The 10846-nt window shown below is 42.9% G+C and overlaps 1 long non-coding RNA gene across 1 annotated transcript; it reads right to left on the bottom strand.

Annotated features, from left to right (window-relative positions):
* Positions 1-5805: 5805 nt before the first annotated feature.
* Positions 5806-10452, bottom strand: LOC122185443. Its single transcript, XR_006180862.1, has 3 exons — positions 9496-10452; positions 6624-6692; positions 5806-5915 (listed from the first exon to the last, which is right to left on the bottom strand). It is a non-coding gene; the product is annotated as an uncharacterized LOC122185443 (long non-coding RNA).
* Between the last annotated feature and the right edge of the window lie 394 nt (positions 10453-10846).

Below are 10846 nucleotides of genomic sequence, written 5' to 3'. Positions count from 1 at the left end.
AAAAAAGACCTCTGCAGTAGTCATGAGAGAGCAGAGCCCTACAAATCACAGAACTGAACTGAACTCAGACTTTCTGAACCTAAACATTCCCCATTACGCTTCTCTTCTCCCGTTGCTGGGTTCTACCAATGCAGTCATGCTCTGTTCTGGCACTGCCCTGGATCACACAGCCATACAGTGACCAAAAGAGCTCTGCCTGGTATCTAAGAAGCCATGAAATCTATTATTAGAAAAATATCTCTGAATATAAATTCAGCCTGGTTACACAAATCTAAACGTTTCTGTAACACAGTTTAAGTGGCCATCCCACAGATGTATATACATTATTTGTCAGGACTGCTGTTACACAATCAGAAACACTGTCCTTTCTGAAAACAACATTAGCAGTCTGTAAGAAATCAAATTTAGCTACAGCCCCGCTTTAAGGACACGTATAAAAATAAGAACCTTTGGATCTCCTGCTAATCAGATCCTGGAATTTTTTCATTCATTGTTTTCCTTGCAGATAAAATGCAAAGTCTATATTTTCTTCTTAGCACATGACAAGTACTGATCGTACCTACCTATACAAAGGAAAGTCCTAAGAGTTATGGTTAGTTGTTTGATTCATTTTCTTTTCCCCCCTGAATACTGACTAGTATGATTCTGGGCATAACTGAGAGTTCCTTGGGTACAAGTCCAAGTTCAGGCCAGTTTTTCTTTAAATTACTATAGCAATTTAAGTAAACAATGAAAAACTGCAGCAAGAGAAATAAAGACACAAAGACAAGAAAAGCTAAGCATCCTTCCATCCCTGATTCAGCTGAATGAAAAGACAAGCAGAGCCTTGCCATACTGCCATGCAGGGCACACCTGCACAGCCACAGCAGCGGTCAGAGCAGCACAGTGAGAGCCAGAGCTCCCACACTTCTCACTGCCTCGAACTCCTCATGTATCACAGTGATTGCACAAGGCCTCAGCAGTGCTTCGTACAAAGAAGACCATTTAATTTTGACTTCTTGTTTTTATAGTGTACCAAAATGATTACTTTAAAAAAACCAAACATTATTTACTAAAAACCAGCGTTGCAGTGTAAAAATGTGGACACGGTACGTTCTGACCTTTTCAGAATGGAACATTCCTGTTTCCCACTGACGTGCTCCCACAGAAAGCTTTCATTATAACAGCACAGTACTTTCTGATGGAAAAACATGCTGTCAGAAAACTACCGAGCTGCTCTGAAACACCCGGCTGCCGAAAAGCTCCTCAGAGCCGCCAGTTTCTCCTCTCGTTGGAGCCACCGGAGCGCTCTTGCCGTGTAATTTCCCCCCTCGGCCAGCAGATGGCAGATTTCCTGCTGCAGCCAAACCGCTGATCTCCAAACACCATCCCCGAATGACGGTTTCGTGATAGCCACGAAAGGTTGAGCAGGCTTAACAATTCCGTGCCTTTTGTATCAGTAACACCACGCTTGTGTAACCTGTACGAAATGCTAACCTCCATCAGCTGAGCTTAAAAAGTTTGCCAGTTACTCCTTATGTGCAAGGTGTAGAAATAAAGCTGTACGTGAATGTAAAGAAATAATTGCAAAGCCTGCCTCAGAAGAAAAAACCGATAGCATTCTGGCTCATACAGAGCTGGAACTGGTAGCCTGGGGCACGAAAATACGTCTGAATCAAACCTCTGTTCCTCATACTGCTGAGAACCAGAGCCACCTGATGGCCATTTTGTTACTGTCTGGATTTAAAGTGCTCTTTTCGCTCTGTTGTTCCATATGTGGCAATGAGACAAAACACATATTTAAATGACATGCAAAAAACTCCTCAGCTTTGCTATGAGTCGCCTGCTGGGTGCTTGTTGTAATTCAGACACAACCTTTTAGTTACACTCTGTAATTCCAGTCATCATCTAATGCTATGTTCCCCAAGTGTAACCAGCCATGGAGGGAGCTCTGCAGGCACCTGACAACGGAAAGCAAGGAGAACAAACAGCAGACACTGGAATTTTATGAGATGTAAGAACCCATTTATTTCCTTGTTTTCTGAAGTCTATCAGCCACCAGGATAATTGCTCTCAATTCAAGAATCACAGCTCTGCGGATAAAACGGGCTTAAGTGGCTACAGAACTAGAAATGGCAGCACTATGTGGCCTCCCACACTTAGACATACAAAATACAATATCCAGATTCCTCAAATATTCTTAAAAACAACTGAAACAGACACTTTCCATTCCACGACCAGCTACTCTCACACAACTCAGGATTTCACTGTGTTCACAAACTCCATTTTTGCAATTCAGTTTCCACCGTTTAATTTAAGCACTAAACGAATTTGATTTGGTACAACATAGCTAATAATCATGTTTCTACTGCATCCCAAAGCAGGAGGAAGGCTGTTTCAAGAAGGAAACAGTGAAAGTTTTCCTAACTGGGTAAGGCATCTTGCAACAAGTACTACAATTTCTGGTGCTACTGAACTGATTTGATCTGCAGCTCAGCAAAAACCTGAACATAAGCTCTAAAGGAATAACTCTTCTCAGAACGTAATAACAAAGGTCACAGAAACCCAGCCTTCTGACCTCTTCTGCCATGAATTCCAATGTTGCTGATTTGCAACTTGAATATGAGACACTGAACTCCTGCTTTCACATTGTGAACTACCCATCTTGCTCTTTCAGTTCTGAGTCACAGAGAATAATATTAATCAAGGGATACTGATTCCAGCTTCCCTGAAATCAACCCATTATTAGCAAAATACTTCCTAAAGAAAAAAAATAGATCAGCTTGAGGTGTCCAGGTGAATTCAGAGTGATCATTTAAACAGCCTTAGGACAGCTAAACTGAAAAACCTCATTTGAGCATAGAGGCCTGATTCTAAAACCGTGCTGAGAAATGCTGCTACTAGCTTTGAACGGCAGGGTGGCTACTCAGCATTTCTACACATCAAGCCTTAGGGCACTGCCAATGCCCGTGGTGAAGAATTGTATTACTTGAAAGAGACAGAACTGGACACAGAGCAGTGCAGCACCTCTTAGCAAACAGAAAAAAATGGGATTATGGGCAACATGAACCATTAAAATAACTCTCACATTTGGTAAGTTTTGGGAACTGGTGCAGGTCCTGGCATTAATCACAGCAACACCAGTGGCTTAATTGCTTTTTCTCTCTTTTTTTTTTTTTCCTGGCCCAAATGCAGAGATTAGTGTGTTCTGGCCAAAGTTTTGCCATACTTCATTCTTTCCTTAAACAATTCCACAATATAACCCAGATTGAAGAAGAAAGAAAATAAGCATGAAGTGCAACATCTCCTCTTTCTTCGGAGCTCCATACAAACACATGGACAGATCAGCAGATTTATAAACAACTCCTTCGTTTAGGCTAGATTTAGACAAAGTCCCTTTTCCACCACAACACAATCAAAACACCTCTGAAACTTCCACAAAAGCTCATAGACACGATGGTTGTAGCTTACACAGCCTAAGACAGAGCAGCTTTGATCTGAAGGTCATAAAGTATCTGCATTCCATTTCACACACCAAGACATTTCTGCATTAGCACTACAGTAGGTCTTCACTTTTTCAGAATAAATATGTACTTGGACACCATCAACTGCAACAAAATGTACTTTATGCAAAAGATACTTACCCATATCTGAGAATAATCTGTCAATTAGCAACATGAGTGCTTCTAGCTGTCTGCTTTTTGTAGATGTAGAATTACATTAAGTTGATCTAGGACTGTGCAACAATAACTTCCCACCAAGAGCTTATTTTAGGCAACTAAATTTTAATCTGCTTAAGGATCATTCCTTCCTCCCTGGACAGTCAGTCTATACAAGGAGTGGAGTGGAATTGCCAGGTGAGAAGTCATGGCTAACCAGGGAGCTCAGGGAGCAAGCAGTGCATGTAAGTGACTGGAAGAGATGGAGCTGGGATCCACTCCTCATCCTCATTCAAGGGTTAGCAGCTGAGTAAAGACTGCATTCCTCTTGAGCTGTTTCTGGTGGCAGAAGCGGAAAGCCAATTTTCTTTCTTTATTACCTGTCATTGCTCTGCAGTGCCTGTATCCCACTCAAAGGAGCTTCCATCACCTTCTTTTGCCATATGGGGTGTTTATAATACAGAGTCATACTTGACTAAGGTATTGTTTGGGATTTCTGAAGAACTCCAAGGAATGTGATCCACAAGCTGACTGAACTTCTCCAAAATGCAGTCTAATGCAGTGTGGAACTCAGATACGTAATTATTCACTCCCACAAGACCCTAGTAACCCTTTGGAGCAGAAAACCACTAAACCTCCTGCTGACATTGAACTAAATGCTTGTATCATCAAGGGTCACCTCAATCATGGAGTAAGACTTCACCTTCATGTGTTAGCTCAAGAGATCCACGCAAACCTTAACAGGATGTCATCAACCACTGGCTTCACTGAGGACTGCTGTAGGTAAGAATGGTTCCAAAGTCTGCAGATAGTCTATCTGCTGTGCATGAGACTGACAAAGTGAGTGTGACTCACAAAATGAGTCAAACTCCCAAGAAGTACACTTACACATTTGCTTCCTCATGACGTACCTCTGAAAATAACTGATGTGTTATAATCAATAGATCTTTCACAGTGCAATTCCCACCTCAGAAATGGCTCATGCAACTCCCATCATCTCACAGAATAACCATGTCGTAGTGAGAGACTGTAATGCTGACAGCAATCAGAATCCCAAATATACATTTCTTTATAACCTGTACTGATAATTCTCGATCAATCTAACAGGCTGCTACTGGAAAAACTCACTCTGTGCCAATCTTCAGACACAATTGAAGGAGAAACAGTCAAACATTTGATAAGTGGTGATGAAGTGCAAATTAAGAAATTGCAAAGGAAATTCACAATTCTGTTTTATCCAAACATACTCAGTACATTGAGCAGGTGGTTGAGCAATATAAACACACTTTTCTCAGTGTAGCTAAGACACTCAGTGTTATCACTGTCTTTAGTACACCCTCTAAAAGTTGTTTTATTCTCTTAAGGGTCCTGCTGTGAAAACATGGCAGGTGTGCTGGGTTTGCTGGGCAGGGCTTAAGTCATCTCAGAAAGTGATAAGAGACTGAGAATGAGCAGGGAAGCAATAGCAAACAGCTGCAAAATGTGATACAACAGACGTGGAAACAGTGACAACAGCTTTTGGGATGAGTATTTTGTGGATAATACTGGAGAGATTTTAGAGAGTCTTATTCTACAGAGCTTTCCCTGTTCAAGAGATTCCACAGAAAGCAGGTCTGACCTCAGTTCTGTATTCAGCATTAAAGATTGACAAAGGATTCATTTATCATAACAACTTCACTGTAAAAAAACAACCACAATTGCAGTTTGAAAGGCTTCACAGCACTGCACTGCTGAATGTAACACATTTTAATACAGACCCACAGAATTTGTAAGCGTATGCTGAACATTTTCAGCACTAATTTTACTTCCTGCTTATCTGTCTGATTTTTTCACAGTTGTCTTTGCCCTGGGGACCAATCCTAACGCCAGCACAGTGCCAAGAAGCAGGTATCTGGAAGCAGCAGTATTTTCTAAACGACAGCTCTGCTTCTCCTCCCTTCTTTGCAGCATTTCCTCCCGAAAGCATGGGAATGCGATTGCTTGCTCATCACTCCTGCTACCCTAAACAACCGAGATAGCTTTGTTCTTCTGCACCAGCAATTCTACTCGTGTACACTGAAACTGAATTTCCTTTTTTAGGCAGCAAGGACGCAGACTTTCTTCCTCTTCTCCCTCCCTCTGCCTCCCCACCCCCTCTTACAGCCTTTGCGTGCCCTCATCTTACCTTCAGCAGCAGCAGAAATCCTTGCTGCAGTTTTTTTCCTCATTAGAAGCTCTATGGCAACAGCAGCTCTGAGGCAGCAGTTCTTTACGGTTCGCGCTTCTCTCTCTTTCCTTCTGCAGAAAGCCATGCAGTTCGTTAGCCCAGTAAATTAGCAAAGACAATTCCAATGCAGTGAGAATTAACAAACGCAGTTCTGATGCGATTTCAGGAAAAAATGTGCTCCCAAAGGTGGAAGCTTCCATGTCCAGAAGATGAATGTTAGCAATGCAAATGTACAATAGTAAAGGAAACTAGAGAACTCCTTTCGTGTAATGAATTGAAGCTATGTAAAATCCCTGATACTCAGCTTTTTCATACAGAAATGTGAGAATGGAAAAACTCTGAGCTCAAGATGCACAAAACATCACATCCACATAAATCCAGAAAGCTGTAAATAGTTTGCAATTGAGTCTTTACTCATTACTGGCAAATAAACTAAATCAGTGCTTTGTTAAATTCCTGCTAAAACAAAAGGAATCGTGTTATACAAGAGCTCATAGTCTTGCTATTGCAGTACCTAGCACAGGACAAAATGACTTTCAACAGCAGAACATGCATTTGCTTCATTTATTGAAAAAAAAGCCAGTAAATTATCATCTCAGTACTTCCCAGATCTGCATGAAATAAATCAATATATTTCTGTAATTCAACATGAACTGTCATTTCTGTTTCCTGCTGTGTAAAGAACAAAGATTTCTGGTCACTGCTGACAGCAGTGTCATGAAGCCCCGGGTTAGCACAAGCAGTGCTGCAGCAGTTCCAAGCCAAAATAATGTGATTACCTGTGTGCTGGCTGTGCTTGCATTACTGCATCCTGGCAGAACCTGGGCAGCTGTTCTGTTCTGCACCACCTGAAAATAAAAGAACAAGTTTTTCACTGTCTTGCACCTTACACGTTCATTTCTGCCAGTAGCATTCACTCAGCATACAAAACAGAATAGCATTCTGAGGTGGGCTACAGCACAAACCATGGGAGCTGAGGGCTGGCCTGCAGGTGCTCCACAACCCTAAAAAGAAACCACAAACAAAAGAGGAGAAGGCTTACAAGTGAGCTCCTCAGCAGCTTCAAGGCACACATTTCAGACCCAGTCCTGGCAACAGCATCTGGAATGCTGGGAGGGAGGAAAGCCTCCTAATATTTACATTTTTTCATACAAAACAAAAATCTCACAAGGATTAACAAAACAAAAGTGATTAAACACACCTCAATGTTTACCTCCACTACTTTTTCTTTAAAACCCAGGTGAAACCTCAGCTCCCCTCCCGGAATGACCAGAAGCAGATGGAAGCAGAGCACAGAAAGCAATCAGTCCCTCAACAGTTTACAGTCTAAGGGACACTTCTAAAATAGGAGATTATAATTTTCCAGGCAGATGAAATGAGGGCACAAGGCTGAAAGTACTTATCTGCATTCTCCTATTAAGCCAGCACTGCTGACAGAACCAGAACTGGGGGAATCTGAGCTGTGCTTTCCTCCAGACAGAAACAGATGCCAATTTCTTACAAAAATTAAAGCTCTGTGGAAAACGTTCAGTTTCTAGAAGCCAAGGTTTACCTCAAGGCAATACCTCTACCGACACAGCTCATTTTATTAACAACCATCTTTACTGCTAACATTTACATGTTGGAACAAGCTCTTTAAACGCAAAATACTCCGTTTTACAGGTTAAGACGCTCTGCTGGAGGAGATGGAGACTTCAGCACACACACAGGGCTGGCTCTCTTGAGGCTTTTTGTTTTACTACATACAGTGATGCTGTGGATACAGCCCTGCTCAATCCAACAGCTGCTGAGGCACTGCGGGGCTCCTGCCTTGGCGCAGCTCACAGGCTTTGGGTCCTCCTTGAAAGGACAGAAACACCACTGTGCTTCCTGGAGGCTTGTTTAATCAATGAGGAAAGGTACTTCAAATTCAGTACAGCTGCAGCTCAGCCAGTACGGCTCTTTCAAAACTGAAGTGAAATCAGCTCAGTGACTAAAAATCTCAGGCATCTTCATGGGATTCCAGATTGAACAACCACGAGAACAAATAACTTACCTAGATGACTTGCCAATATCAAAGGGAAAAGTGCTTTCTTTATACAATTAAATTACCTTTTTCTCAGCAAAGGAAAAAAAACATTATTTGAAGACTTTCTCAGGGAAATACATGACATGCTACTCAGAGCAGTGCAGAAGCCTTCTAATTAACTTAAAAAACAAATGTAGCCCAGGACTGCCCGGACGTTATCTGCAGCTGCCACCTGCTTAATCGCTCTTTCTTTGCTTTTGCAACAGAAAGAACAAACTCTATTTTGAAAGCATGCAGGCAACTCCTATCAAATGCTTTCTAAGCCTCTTCCCATTACATATCTCCACATTTTTCAAACACCAGCCCACACGTAACCTCTGAGGAAAGTACTGCTTCCCCACTTCACAAAGGAACAATACTGAAGTGCAAACTTCGCATCCCAACAGAAGTCAATGGAAAGCTTCTAATTTGTATCACCTATTCGATTTAACTGCTAGAATGACAGGGCTGTGGTCACATCGAAAGTCTTTCAGATACCAGAGAACAGAGCTCAGCTGCAGGCGTGTCCAGGGCACGGTTCCAAACCTCTACAACTGTCAGAAATAATGCAATCATTCCGCAAGGAGAGCATTCAAGACCTGAAAGTATGACCATGGAGCTCCACAATACACAGAGGAGTTAATGATTAAAAAAAATGACAGAAGTAAAGATATTCTTCTGCTTCAAGTACTTGCCTTGGGAATATCCGTTATACTACAGGCAATGAGAGGACTCAGGCTAAGAGACACAACCGTACAGAGGTGAAGGAGGAGCGCTGCAGACCTGCTCTCGGAGCAGTGAGGGAGCACAGCCACAAACCACGGTGCCTACATTGCACACGAGTGAGTCAGCTGCTCAGCAAAAGGCCCCATCCACCCTATGGCCTCGACACGAAGTCTGAACATCCAGAACACACTGAGCACAGGGACAAAGAAATGAAATAAAGCGGCCCAAATCCCATTGGCTTTGCACAGCGCTCGGCTCCTCATTCATTTAAGCATTTTGGGCAATGTTCCTCATCGGCCTGAAGCACAACAACTCACTGAGACAGATCTTCAACTAAGAGAGAAAATGCCACCTCTGGAAGTTCTTCCACTTCACTCGACATGGCATCATGGAGACTTCATAACTAAAGCCTGATTGCAGCTACAGGGAGCACAAATATGTCTGGGAAAAAAAAAAAACACCACTAAAGTTGTGAAATAACTTTTAAAAAGGATGACAAATCCAACCTAAAATCATCATTCTGTGGATGTCAAATTATACCAAAATACTAGTGAATACAAAACAAGCCTCAGTGCATTAACAGTACTGCACCTTATAAACTACTATTCTTTAATTTGTCTAGATTGCAGTTTCAGTGGAATGACAAGATAAGTCAGCATTAACGAAACCCTGGGACTAGTTAAATAACAGGCATGGGGCTCCTGCAACTCAGACCTTTTCTCTCCCCTGGAGACCTTCCAGAATCTTTGCTATCCACTCCTACATCCAAGGAAGCATGCTTTTGTTTAGGCAGGATCCTTTGGGAACGACGAATTGAAAAACATTACCTCTTGCTAACAACACCCTAATAAGTCATTTTGATCCTCAGCACGACCTACCTTGAATAAACTGTGTACGATGTTTCTCTGCCCTGCTAGCTGTGGGAATTATTTAATGCACGATATCAACTGCAGCACAAGGCTGGAACTGCTTGTGCACAAGTGCAGAAAGAGATTTCAGGGTCTTCCAGGATTTCCAAGAAGTCCGTGACAGCTTCATGGTATGTTCAAGTCGTGGTAGGAGATTTCTAAAAGGAGCTTTCTGAAATTTCCAAGGGATTGCTCAACTGGAGCTCAGCTTCAGGAGGCGTCAACTCCTACTGCTTTCTTTAGATATATCATTCTTCACTTTGATCTGCATGAGTAATGACTGGAAACCCAGCTGCTAAACTAGCTGGTCCATCTGTTACCCCGTATTAATAAATGCGTCGTTCTGTTCATTCCCACCAAAGATCTCATGATTCACCAAGATTGTCTTTTGGGGAGACATCTACCCAAGCGCATAGCGTGCACATAAAGTGCAGCTGTGGATCCTAACGACAGCAGCACAGACAAAGCTATTATTGAATATCTTTTTGGTATCACTTCAGCCCGATGATAACACAAACACGGGCCTTGAGCAGACTTTCAGTGGAGATGGCTGCACGAAGCTTAGAAAGCTTCAAAGCCAGAGGATGCAGCAAGTCCCAGATGCTGTCAGTGGCCAAGTCTGACCTTTCAATGCTGTACCTGCTTCCCAGATAGCAGCTTATAAGTTTTTTAAAGGGGCCTTCAAAGACTGGAAAATGCTGGCCGACATTCCTAAACATCCTAAAAAGCTTCTCCACACATTCTTGCAAATAAACTAAAGCGGAATACAAAACACCAGAGGTGCACGGCCGTGGTTCAGGAGGGTGCTGAGGCACTGCTGTGAACGGCAGCCCCAAGCAGAAGCGCAGCCCTCCCAGCCCACGGGGGCAGGCATGGGAGCAGCAGGGCAGGTCAGCAGAGGTTGTCCGATTCAGCCCGGACATCGGCACGTGCTGTTACTTCTGGAGGTGTTTCCCCAGCAGATGCTACCACAGCACAGTATGTTCGGCCTCTCCTCGCAGATATTCTAGTCAATTCTGCACAATTCTCAGCATTCCTGACAAGCAAAGGGTCGTGTTTTCCAAGCACTGCACTTGTTCCTATAGAATCACTATGGAAACAAGTTTCAGAGGTGACTCACGAACACCAATTAAAGAGGGCACCAACGATGGCTTACAACTTGCATTATTTGCCTGTCAGAAATATCGATGAACACAATACTGTGGAGCCCAAGGGATGCATTAAAACCACCAACACGTTCTTCCAAAACGTGAAAGCAAGGGGCAGCATCCCTTGCACCTCAGGGCGCCGTTTCCCCCGCATAAAGCAGGCCGGGCGGCTC

This window comes from Lagopus leucura, unplaced genomic scaffold (assembly GCF_019238085.1).
Source record: "Lagopus leucura isolate 7727_CA_CO unplaced genomic scaffold, USGS_WTPT01 Super-Scaffold_100029, whole genome shotgun sequence".
Classification (NCBI taxonomy): Eukaryota; Metazoa; Chordata; class Aves; order Galliformes; family Phasianidae; genus Lagopus; species Lagopus leucura.
Note: the sequence above shows the minus strand (reverse complement) of the source record. Positions and strands in the feature narration are given on the sequence as shown.